Source organism: Barbus barbus (genome assembly GCF_936440315.1).
Source record: "Barbus barbus genome assembly, chromosome: 46".
Lineage (NCBI taxonomy): Eukaryota > Metazoa > Chordata > Actinopteri > Cypriniformes > Cyprinidae > Barbus > Barbus barbus.
The window spans coordinates 16,285,899-16,297,917 of record NC_136724.1 but is presented as its reverse complement, the minus strand read 5'-3'; positions in this window follow the sequence as shown (position 1 = coordinate 16,297,917).

Sequence of the window (12,019 nt, the reverse complement as noted above, 5' to 3'; positions counted from 1 at the left end):
CAGTTGGACTCTGTGATTGTAAAGCTGTACTGCTGGAGTCTTGCCCCAGATCTGATGCCCTATTTTACCTTTTGTAATGACGCGTCTCGTGGCACATGGGGTGAATTACTGGCAGGACTGAACGCATGATAATCATCCTGAATTCTCCAGGGAGTGGGCGACGACTCCTGGGAAGCACAGAACTCATTAATATGCAGACTCCCACAATTCCTGCTTACTCTCAATTGTTTAAAGCAGCACAGGGTACATATTTTTTTTTTTTTTTAAATTTAGACCAACCATCAACAAATTTTTATCAACAGATTTCTACTAATTAAATGGCATTAATTCATATTATTCAAACATCCAAAAAGAGTTTAAAATCGTTTAAAATGCAGTGTAATCATTTTATCATTTTCATTTGAAATGCAAACATTTTTCTACTTTCTGTAAAGACCCAAAATAAAATAAAAACGATCCACACACTGTGGCATAACAGTGGCATAACAGAAAAAGAAAAAAAAAAGAGTTGAATATAATGTAATTATAAATATATATATATATATATATATATATATATATATATGTGTGTGTGTGTGTGTGTGTGTGTGTAAAACAATTAACAGTTAAATAACAATTAAATATAATATAATATAATATAATAAACCACATCCTAGCATCTAAAATTTAGATGCTTGTATGTGATGTTTAGTAAAATGTCAATTGTTATAAAGCAACGCAGGGGAAATGTTTTCCTTTTTCTCCAATGTCATTTTAATAAATTAAATATTTAGGTTTGTCTCAGTCAGAAGAACTGAATTTTCATTCACGCTCATTGGCTTGGTTAACAAGTTGTTGAACACAGAACAAATGAGCATTGAGCAAACACATTTTACTTGGTGTGCATTTCAGTGCAATATTTTCTGTTTGATTTCCCCAGATTTAAAGATCCGTGAATGCTGCTATCTTCTTTATAAACCGAAGTTGAAGGCATTAAATATTCCTCCATTTCTCCGCTGGGTTTCGGATGCCCCCTCAAGCATGCTGTCATTGATAACTGCTACAAGCTCGGCAGAGCTTGGCTGGGACGCTCTTGGCAGAGCTGTGGTTTTTGCTTAGAAATATCACACTCCATCATGCGGCATGAAAAGCTTTGTTTTTCTCCTAGTGACCTTCTCCCACTCCTCTGCCTCCTCCGTCCATCTGTCCATTTGTCCATAATGTCGAGCTGACAGAGGATGGACAGAGTCTGTCCCTCAGAAACAAGAACTTCCTGTGCTGTAGCATGCGTGGAGGGTAATTCAGTTAGTTGCTCTGATTGGGTGTTGGTTACATCACTTCAAGAGGTGCTACCTTTTAGCATTTAGATTTTAGTCATGTTTCATGCATTGCTTCAGATTAATGTAATCCGAAACGAGTCACAAAGTGTTAAAGCCATGGCCTAGCGCTTAGCATACTCGAGGAATACAGTTTTGAAATGCAGTGCAATCATTTTATAATTCAAATGCAATATTTTTCTGTCTTTGTGTACCGTCAACATCTGTCAAAGGAAGAAAAAGAGATATATAAGAGAAATAAAGTGGCATTAGACAGAACTGTAAAAATAACGACTGTTTTCAAACAAGTTTCCAAAATTTCATTCTGCCATAGTTTGGAAAAAAAAAGTCCCAGATACTAAAAGATACTTTTGTTTGAGAAGCAAAGTTGCATAAGATATTAAGACCTATTTTCAGTGGATTATAATAATAAATAAATACTTTTTATTTATCCTGTTTTTGTGCCTAAAGCTAAAATATTAAGACTTTGATTCAGAGGAAAATTGTAAATAAATTAATAAATGCATAAATCAATAAAAAATAAGAAAATAAATACATTTTATTACATTTTTATTTTGCTTATATGTAAGATATTAAGGCTTAAGTAAATAAATAAATAAACAATACATGCATGCATACATTTTATTTATTTTAATTTTATTTTGCCTAAATCTAAGATATCAAGACTTAGTTAAACATATTAAAAAATGCAGAAGTTACACACTTTACATTTAATGCAATTTAGCTTGTACGATAATCCAGTTTGTCAGTTAAAGAAGCCACCTGCATTTCTTAAGGTCGATCTGTGATAAGTGATAGCACAGGATCACGATGTACAGTAGCAGGTCATGAAGAGGCAGGAATGCCATCTGAGAGCTCAGAGCAGTGATGTGACATGCAGACATGTCTGTCAGAATGGTGAGTGCCTCCCTGCTGAAATCTACTGACATTGATTTGTGAGCATAATGGCTGATTATAGGATGGGTGACAGATAAATTTTATCAAAATTAAGGCACAATTAAACATTTCATCTCCCTAATTACTGGCTGTAGATTTGGCATGATGACCATGTGCTGTAGGAAATCAGCAACCATCACATATTTTAATGGGACACAGCTGTCCTGCGGCCTAGTAATATCTGCACACAGCCCCGGGAACTGTAATTTATGAGGGGGAAAAATAATAAATTGACAATGGAGTTGGAGAATAGATTCAGAATAAGTGAGTTTTGGATTAATTGTTGGTTATACGAATGTGAAAAGTATTTTCCTTCATTTTCCTCATCATTGTTTTATTTTACCCTTAAAGAAATTAATAACATTTTGATTTTGTTTTAATTTTACCCTTAAAAAATTTATTTAATTAACAATATTTTGATAAAATATTTCAAATCATGTATGCTTATCTGAGATGAACTCAAATCACTAGCATAATAAAACGTTTTATTCTACATGAAACAGGTTGACACAAGGCCACCATATTGAGATCACATGACCAGCCGATTATTAGTCAGTAAAGTATATGAAACTGCCATTTTGACCTGTGCATGCATGCATATATTGAAAATAACATGGCATATTTTAATTTAAAATCCCATATTTTGCTGTATTTTTGTAAAACTTTAGGTTCAGCAAGAATGTAAATGATTACAGCCAATGCAAAGAAACACAGATTGTTTGGTGGCTTGTAATTATATTTGGAAAATCAAAATCTGTGCCCTGCACATTCCACAGGCTTCCTAAAGCAGACAAAGAAGAGCCGCTCGTCCACTGAACGCATACATTTCAGAGGCTTGGAAAGGCTTGTGGGGTTCACACTGAAGTAATCAGCCTTTCTACTCTGTCTGTGCCAAGGAATTAGCCTGGGAAATTCACCAAAATGTGGGAACAGCTTGGGAACAGATTGATGCAGAGGGGTGAGAGAGATGAGAGAGGCTTAGACTTTATGTGTGCACCATGAGTCCATTCCAGAGCAAATATATGGAAAAGCTTCTCCTAAGTAACTCAGCTCCTCTGAGCAAGGCTGTCATGCTCTCTGGTGTGAAGGATCTTGAGTGTTTGTGCCGGCCTGCTTCCATTACTAGCAGGTTTGCTCCTCAAATCTTAACTTCTTATCTTTTTCAAACTAGATTTTTAGATTTGCTGAAAAAATGAGTTGTGCTTGGTCTAAAAGAGTCTAAACCAAAGTCTCTGGTTTGTAGATGTGGTTTGAATCACTCTATAAGTCCATTTTATTATTCATCAAATCGTTATTATCCTGATATGATTTGAGGTATGATTCATGTCCAAAGCACATAAAAATAAATCAATTATGTACTGAAGTTTAATACTTTGTGTTAGGGGATTTAATATTATTATTTTATTTATTAATCCTGTTTTATATGTGCTGCAAGCATGTGCACTACCAACTGCAAAAGCTGTGACATGCAGGTTGGTTTTCGTTTCAATCTTGGCAAAGTTAAGCACATGTAAATGGCACACTCTTGTAGTACTTAGTACTGTTTTAGTATTGATTCCATTTTTATTTTCAAACATTCATTGCCTATTAAAAACCTACTCCGAATCGGCTCGTGCCAAAAGATTTATGAGCAGTCTCAGCCACCAGAAGTTAATTTCATTGCTGTTTTCTGGGTGACATCCTCAGTCTGGTGTGGTTCTGTTTCTGCAATGTGCTCATGGCAGTTTCCATGGCCACCCACAGATCTGAACCTGGTCCCAGTTCAGGTAAACATGGTGCCCTAAAGGGGCAGTTGACCCTCTTTTTGTGGTGGTTATTTCGGGGTCCTACTACGCATTTGGCATGTTTTTTTTTTTGTGGGTCAGGTTTTGTCTTTATTATTAAGGGTATGTCTAAATATTTACGTATACAGTATGTGCAACAGAGATGTAAACTTAATTGTAAAATGGAAAAATAATGCTTGACAATCTACTGTATTTTATATATTATATTATACATTATCACATGTTGTATATGAAGTAATTATTAAATTATATGTATTCTAATAATATTTCTTATTTGTAACTATTATTATGAAATTATAGAAATATATTAATTTCTATATTACATTTAATTTGAATTAGGGCTACACGATAAATCGCATGTGATTATCATGCGCATCTCGTCAGTAAAGCTGGTTCTGTGATTAGTAGTTATTTCTCCATCACCTTTTTTCAGATGGAGCGGCATTTAATACACAGAGCCGTAGATCACTGACAAGCTACGCAATATCACGTTCATAATCGCAGATGAATCGCCTTCGATTATGAACGCGTTATTGTGTAGCTTGATAGTGATACGGCTCTGTGTATTAAATGCCGCTCCATCTGAAATCATGTTATGGAGATTAACTACTAATCACAAAACTGGCATTTGCATGCGATTTATGGTGCAGCCCTAATTTTAATACTATATATATATTTATATTTATAATAAAAAATATTAAATTATATTATTGTTACATCAAATTATAATATCATGTATTAAATATTAAATTATATTTCAATTGTTCTATATATATACTGTATATATATTAGTGCTGTCAACAGTTAATCGTGATTAATCGTATCCAAAATAAAAGTTTCTGTTACATAATATATGTGTGTGTGCTGTGTATATTTATTATGTATATATAAATACACACGCATGCATGCATATATTTCAGAAAAATATGTTATGTTTATATATTAAATATATTTATTTATAATCTAAATTATATGAATATAAATATAGACATGTAAATACATGCCAATATTTTCTAAATATATACTGTATGTGTGTGTATTTATATATGCATAATAAATATACACAGAACACACACATATATTATGCAAACAAAAACTTTTATTTTGTATGCGCTTAATCGTGTTTAATCGTTTGACCGCACTTATCTCTGTGCATATTATATATATATATATATATACGTACTAAAAGTGTGTGTAAACTTAATTGAGATCGGGACACATCAACCAATCATTTCATTTCCAGTAACGGACGGTAGAAAGTTCAGAAATGAATGTTATGCAATTTATGACAGAATAGTCCCACAACCGATCGTTTATTTTTTCCTCACGTGTCTCACCACAGTGCTTCAAAACAGACACATTTCAAGTGACACTGGAAAAAGACACGGCAAACCTAAATGAACATCAGAAAAATAAAAAATGAAAGGCCATCAACTGACACTTAAATCGGGAAGCATCGCCATTCAAATCAGCAGCAAGTGTCAAAGTTCCACAGTTTAGTAAACTTTTTTTGTTAAATTGATTTATGTGTAATAAAATGGAATGACACGGGGAAAAGTATTGAACTACTGAAATGTATTTAAAACTTTGCACAAAAGCCTTTGTTGGTAATGACAGCTTCAACATACTTCCTGTATGGAGAAACTACACTGTAAAAAAACTAAACAAAGTTGAGCCAACTTAAAATTTTAAGGCAACCAGCTTCAGCAGATTTTTGAGTTCTCTCAACTTATTTTTGTAGGAGATTCTCAACTTTTTGTTGTATAAACTTAAAACAACAATTTGAGAAAGCTCAAAAATCTGCTGAAGCTGGTTGCCTTCAAATTTTAAATTGGCTCAACGATTTTTTTTTTTTTACAGTGTAGTTGCATGCATTGCTCAGGTGTGATTTTGGCCCATTCTTCCACAGAGTCTTCAAATCTTGAAGGTTCTCTGGGCCTCTTCTGAACTCTGACCTTCAGTTCTTATTTTTTATTGGATTCAAGTCAGGTGATTAGCTGGGCCATTCTAGCAGCTGTATTTTCTTTTTCTGAAACCAGTCGAGAGTTTCCTTGGCTGTATTTGGGATCATTGTCTTGCCGAAATGTCCACCTTTGTTTCATCTTCATAATCCTGGTACTGTAGGTGTTGGGACTGAACCAGCTAATATTAATTTCCAATGACTAGGGGCAGGATTGCTTTCTAATTACTGATAGATTTCAGCGGGAGTCTTGGCTTTCCATGCCTTTTTGCAGCTCCCTTTCTTCATGTGTTCAATACATTTTCCCTGTGTCATTCCATTTTATTTCACATAACTTAATTTCTGAACTTATTTGTTTTGTTTTCTTTGTTTTTTTGTTTTATTTACTGAGAAAAATGGTGACTTGTTCAATACTTATTTTACCCGCTGTATATGTAAATTCATAGTATTAAAGTGTAATAATCCAGATATAACTGCAATGTTATATATATATATATATATATGTATAAAATACTTAAAAATAATTTAGATATTATAACAATGCATTGATTGTGATTATGCATTAACAGAAATCATTACACATTTAAATATTTAATTTAATTCAAGAGTAGTGTGAACTGTACAATAGTGAATGACGCTGTTCAGCTATGGTGAGACTTTGTTTTAGGGGCATGGATGAGCATTGGAAGCTGAAATGGCTTTATAGATGCACATTTGTGACCACAGGCTCGTGTCACTGTGAGCACTGCGCTGAAGCCTGACAAGGGCTCTCATGCTCACAGATAGCCGGCTGTTGTCCTAAACAACGCAACATATTGCCACATTGCCCTGGGACAGGGAATCAGGAAGAGCAAAGAACAATGACATGCACAAGGTCTTCTTCCCTCTGAGCTGGGCCAAATATGACTTTACTTGAAAATTAAATGAACCAAGTAAAGTAGCTTAGGTTTATGAGGCTGTCAAGAGTGCACTCTGTTTACTGTCAAAGCAGATTTTCAGTTGCATTTGGCACTTTCTATGAATATGTTACAGTTGGGGTCTCAAAAGTTTTTTTAAAAGCATAAATCTAAAATTTGTTGTTGTTCTGGGAACTATTGGATATTTTATATAAACTATATCTAACATTTTATCTGTTTTATTTCATTTTTTAATTTGTTCTTTTGTCTTTTATTTGTTTTTTTATATTTATTGACAGGAAAAGACCCATTTTGTATCCTGTTTGTGAAAAGTGAGATATTTTTGAGTTGTAAAGTGTTGTTTCTTATATTTTGCTTATACTGTATGGTCTGCTTGCATAAAATATTATATACAAATTTTCAGACATTTCTAAGTAGATATTTGCTGACCAGTTTCTACTTTCTCTTTCTGATCTTCTCTTAAGACTCAAGATCTCTCTGCTTTGTGTTATGACATGACATTGGCATGCTAGATGTGTGTGTAGCGTTCGTCTCTGAGAATTGGACTGCTCAGTGTGAAATTGTCTAATTTGCTTCACTGGATGGTATCGCAAATGAACTCCGAGTTCTAAACAAGCATGAAAAATATGCATTGATGGTACACATGTCTTATTTTCTTTCTGCACGTTGTCCTTTTCTGCACGTTGTCCTTTACCCTCCTGGTCATCTTCTACATATGTCTGGGTTTGGAACACATACTGCCTGCCATCATTTCATACCAGGCTGAGTCTGTTTTGAATGTGCAGAATGCGGCTCTTTTATGCCCAATGACTTTTACTAAAAGAGGCAGACATTAAACCATCTGTGGGAGAGAAACACTTTGTTAGAATGTTTATAATTTTAGTCCATTTTTTTCTTCCATTTTTGGAAGAAAACAAATAAGTAAAGAAACAAAACAAAAACTTTTTAATGCAAAATATAGTTGATTTATATTCAAGCAGGGAATGATAATGTAATGTACACAACAAAATAACAAAAGTCCTTATTTAATGTGGTCATGACATTTTGTAATTTATTTGTGATAAACTGAATTTTGCTGTTATGTTTGCTATATCTCATTTTTGAAAAAAAACAATAATTTGAAGATATAATTTTTTTCATGTAAAATATAAATTTATATTAAAGCAGAATGCTTTGAGGTTTCCCCTTTTAACATACAAAATTAGTCCAGTAACACTTAATTTAAAGGACCTATTCTTACTATTAACTAGTTGCTCATGCATATTACTAGCATATTGGCTGTTTATTAGTACCCTATTTATTAGTATAAAGCACATATTAATGCCTTATTCTGCATGACCAAATTTTAGATCCCTTTATCCAACCCCATACCTAAATTTAACTATACTAACTAAGCAGTAAAATTAGGAGCTTACTGAGGAAAAACTCTTAGTTAATAGTTAATACGTGTTCCCCATTCTAAAGTGTTACCATTAGTCTTTTTTTAATAATGTGGCCATGATGTCTGGTGGTTTTATTTGTGATACTTTGTGGTAAACTTTTAATATATCCTATTTTTGAAAAAAAAAAAGAAGAAAAACAAAACAAAAACAAACGGGGGAAAAAAAAAAGTTTCATTTGGAAAAAAAAAAAGTTTCATTTGAAAAAAAAAATTCTTGCAAAATATCACTAATTTATATTCAAGCAGGAAATATGGTTAGATTTTGCCTTGTAATATATATAACAAAATTAGTCCTTTTTGAATAATGTGGCCATGACGTTTCGTAATTTTATTTGTGATAAACTACTAGTAAACTTTTGCTATATCATATTTTTTTTAAAAAAGAAAAGAAAAACAAAACAAAAATAAAATCATGCAAAATATCATCAATTTATATTCAACAGGATATATTGTGAGATTTCCTCTTGTAATATACATAACAAAAATACAACCAAACAAACTAAAAAAAAAAAAAAATATACATATATATATATTAATTTATTTTTTAAGCAGAGCTGTTGTCAGATTGTCTTATTTAAAAAAACAACAACTAAAAACTAATTTGTGATGCCGTTTTTTAATGCGAAATATGAGTTTATATTCAAGCAGGGAATGTTGTTTAATTTCCCCTTATAAAATACATAACAAAATTAGTCCTTCTTTAATGTGGTCATGATGTTTGGCGATTTTATTTGTGATAATTAAACTATATTCTGCTAGTCACCAAAGGCCATATTAGACTGGACAAAACATTCATTCCCATAATAACCAACCGGCCTGTTATGCCAACCTTTGATGTCACAGTTTCCATGGCAACTGATATCAACATGGATCCTTAGGATTTTGCAAAGCCTTCAACAACTCTCATTATTTCCAGGCGAAAACAAAGCGCAAACGCGCGTTCCCGTGTTTACCTTCATATTAAACGGCGTGAGTGCATTGTTGTTTGTTTTTTATTAGCGGCGCATGCAGGACGCTGACAGCTGAAGAAGACTGTATTTGGGGAGGAACAGCATGGCTGCAGAGAGGAGTGGAGATCCTGAGGGAGGCCTAATGGTTCCACTCCTTCCTGCACAGAGATAAAGACTCATAATAACCGTGTATACCCACCATCTGGCTCTGTGCATGTGGTCCTTATGGAAGAGAAAGCAGTGCAATCTGTAAACGATCAGGAGCCATAGCACTCCCCCCAGAGAGACTGCCATGCAATCAAGGTGACAGATGGCATAGCTACTGCTGTGGCCGCATGGAGGAGATCAAAATCACCTTCAATAAACTCTGACTAAAATGGGCACGGGCCTCTCCAAAAGTCAGTTTGTCAGTCAAACTGTGGCAGCTTGCTGCATCGGGGGGTGAGATGCACTGACCGCCGCCCCTGTTTTCCATATTTTCCGTCTGACTGGTTTTGAACTGTGATCTTTCTCTAGTTGTCCTCGCTGCTCGTGGCGACGTGGGCGAGCCAGGTCTGTCGTTTTTGGGGAGGAAATTAGGTACATGATGTCACAGATATGGGACACGGATGGCTGGTGGTATGGGTCACCTAATGCAATTTTAGATGGAATACTAGCCTACTACCCAGTGTACACTGTGTTCTACATGCTGTATATATAAGTGTATGCTGCATTTTTGTCACACGACTTTGCATGTTCAATTCAATAATTGCCGTTCAGTTATCAATTTATAAATGGAAATATAAAATATTTCCCATTTTTATAAATTCAATTAAATAGTAAACAATTTGCATTTTTAAACCCAATTTTGTGTATAACATATTTTTAAATATTATATGCTATTTATATAGTTTTAAAATATACAATTTATATATATGTATATAATATATATATATATATATAAAATTTATTCATAAAAATAAACAAATTAATGATAATCTTTGCAGTCCAATCAAATAATGAGTAATGATGGATGTTACTTCCCGGTTCAATTGCTGCATGGAAATAGAAAGTTAAATTGAGTGCATTGCAAGTATTGCCTGCAGTGTGCTTTGTATGCATACTACACACAAAATATACATACTACACACCGCAGAAATAATAAGATTTGATTGCTAAAATGTTGTTGTGAAAATAGCCACATTCAAATCCAATCACGTCTGTTTGCTCTTTACGTTCATGGTTTGCTCACATAAACAGTCTGAATTTTGAAAATGTAGGGCAATAATCAACAGCTAATACGTCTGATTTCAGCGCTCAGTTTGGGAGACTGGTGAATAATTATGCAGCATGGTCTCTAGCCCTGCTTTGGCTCAGCATCTCTTGGTGAGCTTGGTGAGCAAATTTGCGAGGGAGAATTATTTCACACGTCTTCTTCATCTGAGCCACAGCTCGTGTCAGTGATGTGAGAAAAACAGCCTGACTTTCCAAGCTCTTTTTTTCTGCTCTACTGCAAAAAGTTCAAAATGGAAACACCATCTGTTAAATCCAGGAAAAAGCCAATCAAATGTATTCCTGATTGGATATGTCATATCTGATCTTGAGGCTACAAGGTTTGACTGTAGCATTCATAAAATGGTATATAAATGAATTCATAAAGAAATGCATATTTTATCTAAACATAATTAACATTACATTAATAATTGTACAAATATACAGTAACACCAATAATATTTAAGCACTTAAGCCACACTCAAAAAAAATATGACAGACAGACAGACAGACAGACAGACAGACAGACAGATAGATAGACAGACAGACAGATAGACAGACAGACAGACAGACAGACAGACAGACAGATAGATAGATAGATAGATAGATAGATAGATAGATAGATAGATAGATAGATAGATAGATAGATAGATAGATAGATAGATAGATAGACAGATTTTTAAAAAATTATATTATATAGTGATAGATAGATTTGGGAAATGTTTGCTTGTGTCTGTGCTGTTTACTTAAACTTAACGTCACTTGGTTTTTATTTTATTATGTAATAAATTGACATTCATACATTTTAAGTGTAACCAAAGTGTCCAGATACTTTTAGGGCTACTAAAGGTACAAACCATCACTCTTTAAATATTTTAAAACAGTACTTTGAATAACAAAAAAGATCAGGGTCTGCAAAACCCATTTCATATCTCTATATTATAATGTCTGCCCTCTTTAACTCCTATGAAGAGTCGGGCACTTATGAAAGCTTCCTTTGTCCTTTCACCCTGCTCTCACTGAGTATTCACTTAGTTAATTGGTGCTCTTATTTGCTTAATTGGAAAAATTCCATTGTATTCTCCACAGCGCCTTGTTTTATGGGGGTGTCCCTCCACATTCTCAATCATCCACTTTTAAACATTTTTACAAATGTTAAATATGTGCACTTGAGTCAGTAATTAGATCAATTAAGTTAATTGAAACCTTAAGCTCCATTAAAATCAAGAGAGATTTTTATGACTTTCATTTGCCACTCTAGCCTTGGCAAGATATTGTCTTGAGGACTTTTTCCTGCATCAAAATTCCCTTTCTCACCTCTCACGATTCTGTATCCTGGTTATTTGATTATTTATCTGGCATGAGCGAATGAAAAGAGAGCTCGTTAAAGCTAAAAAGTCTTTTCATGATAATCATTCTGAATGGTGACTGCAGAGGTCACCTGTTTGTTTTGGCTGTCAGGTT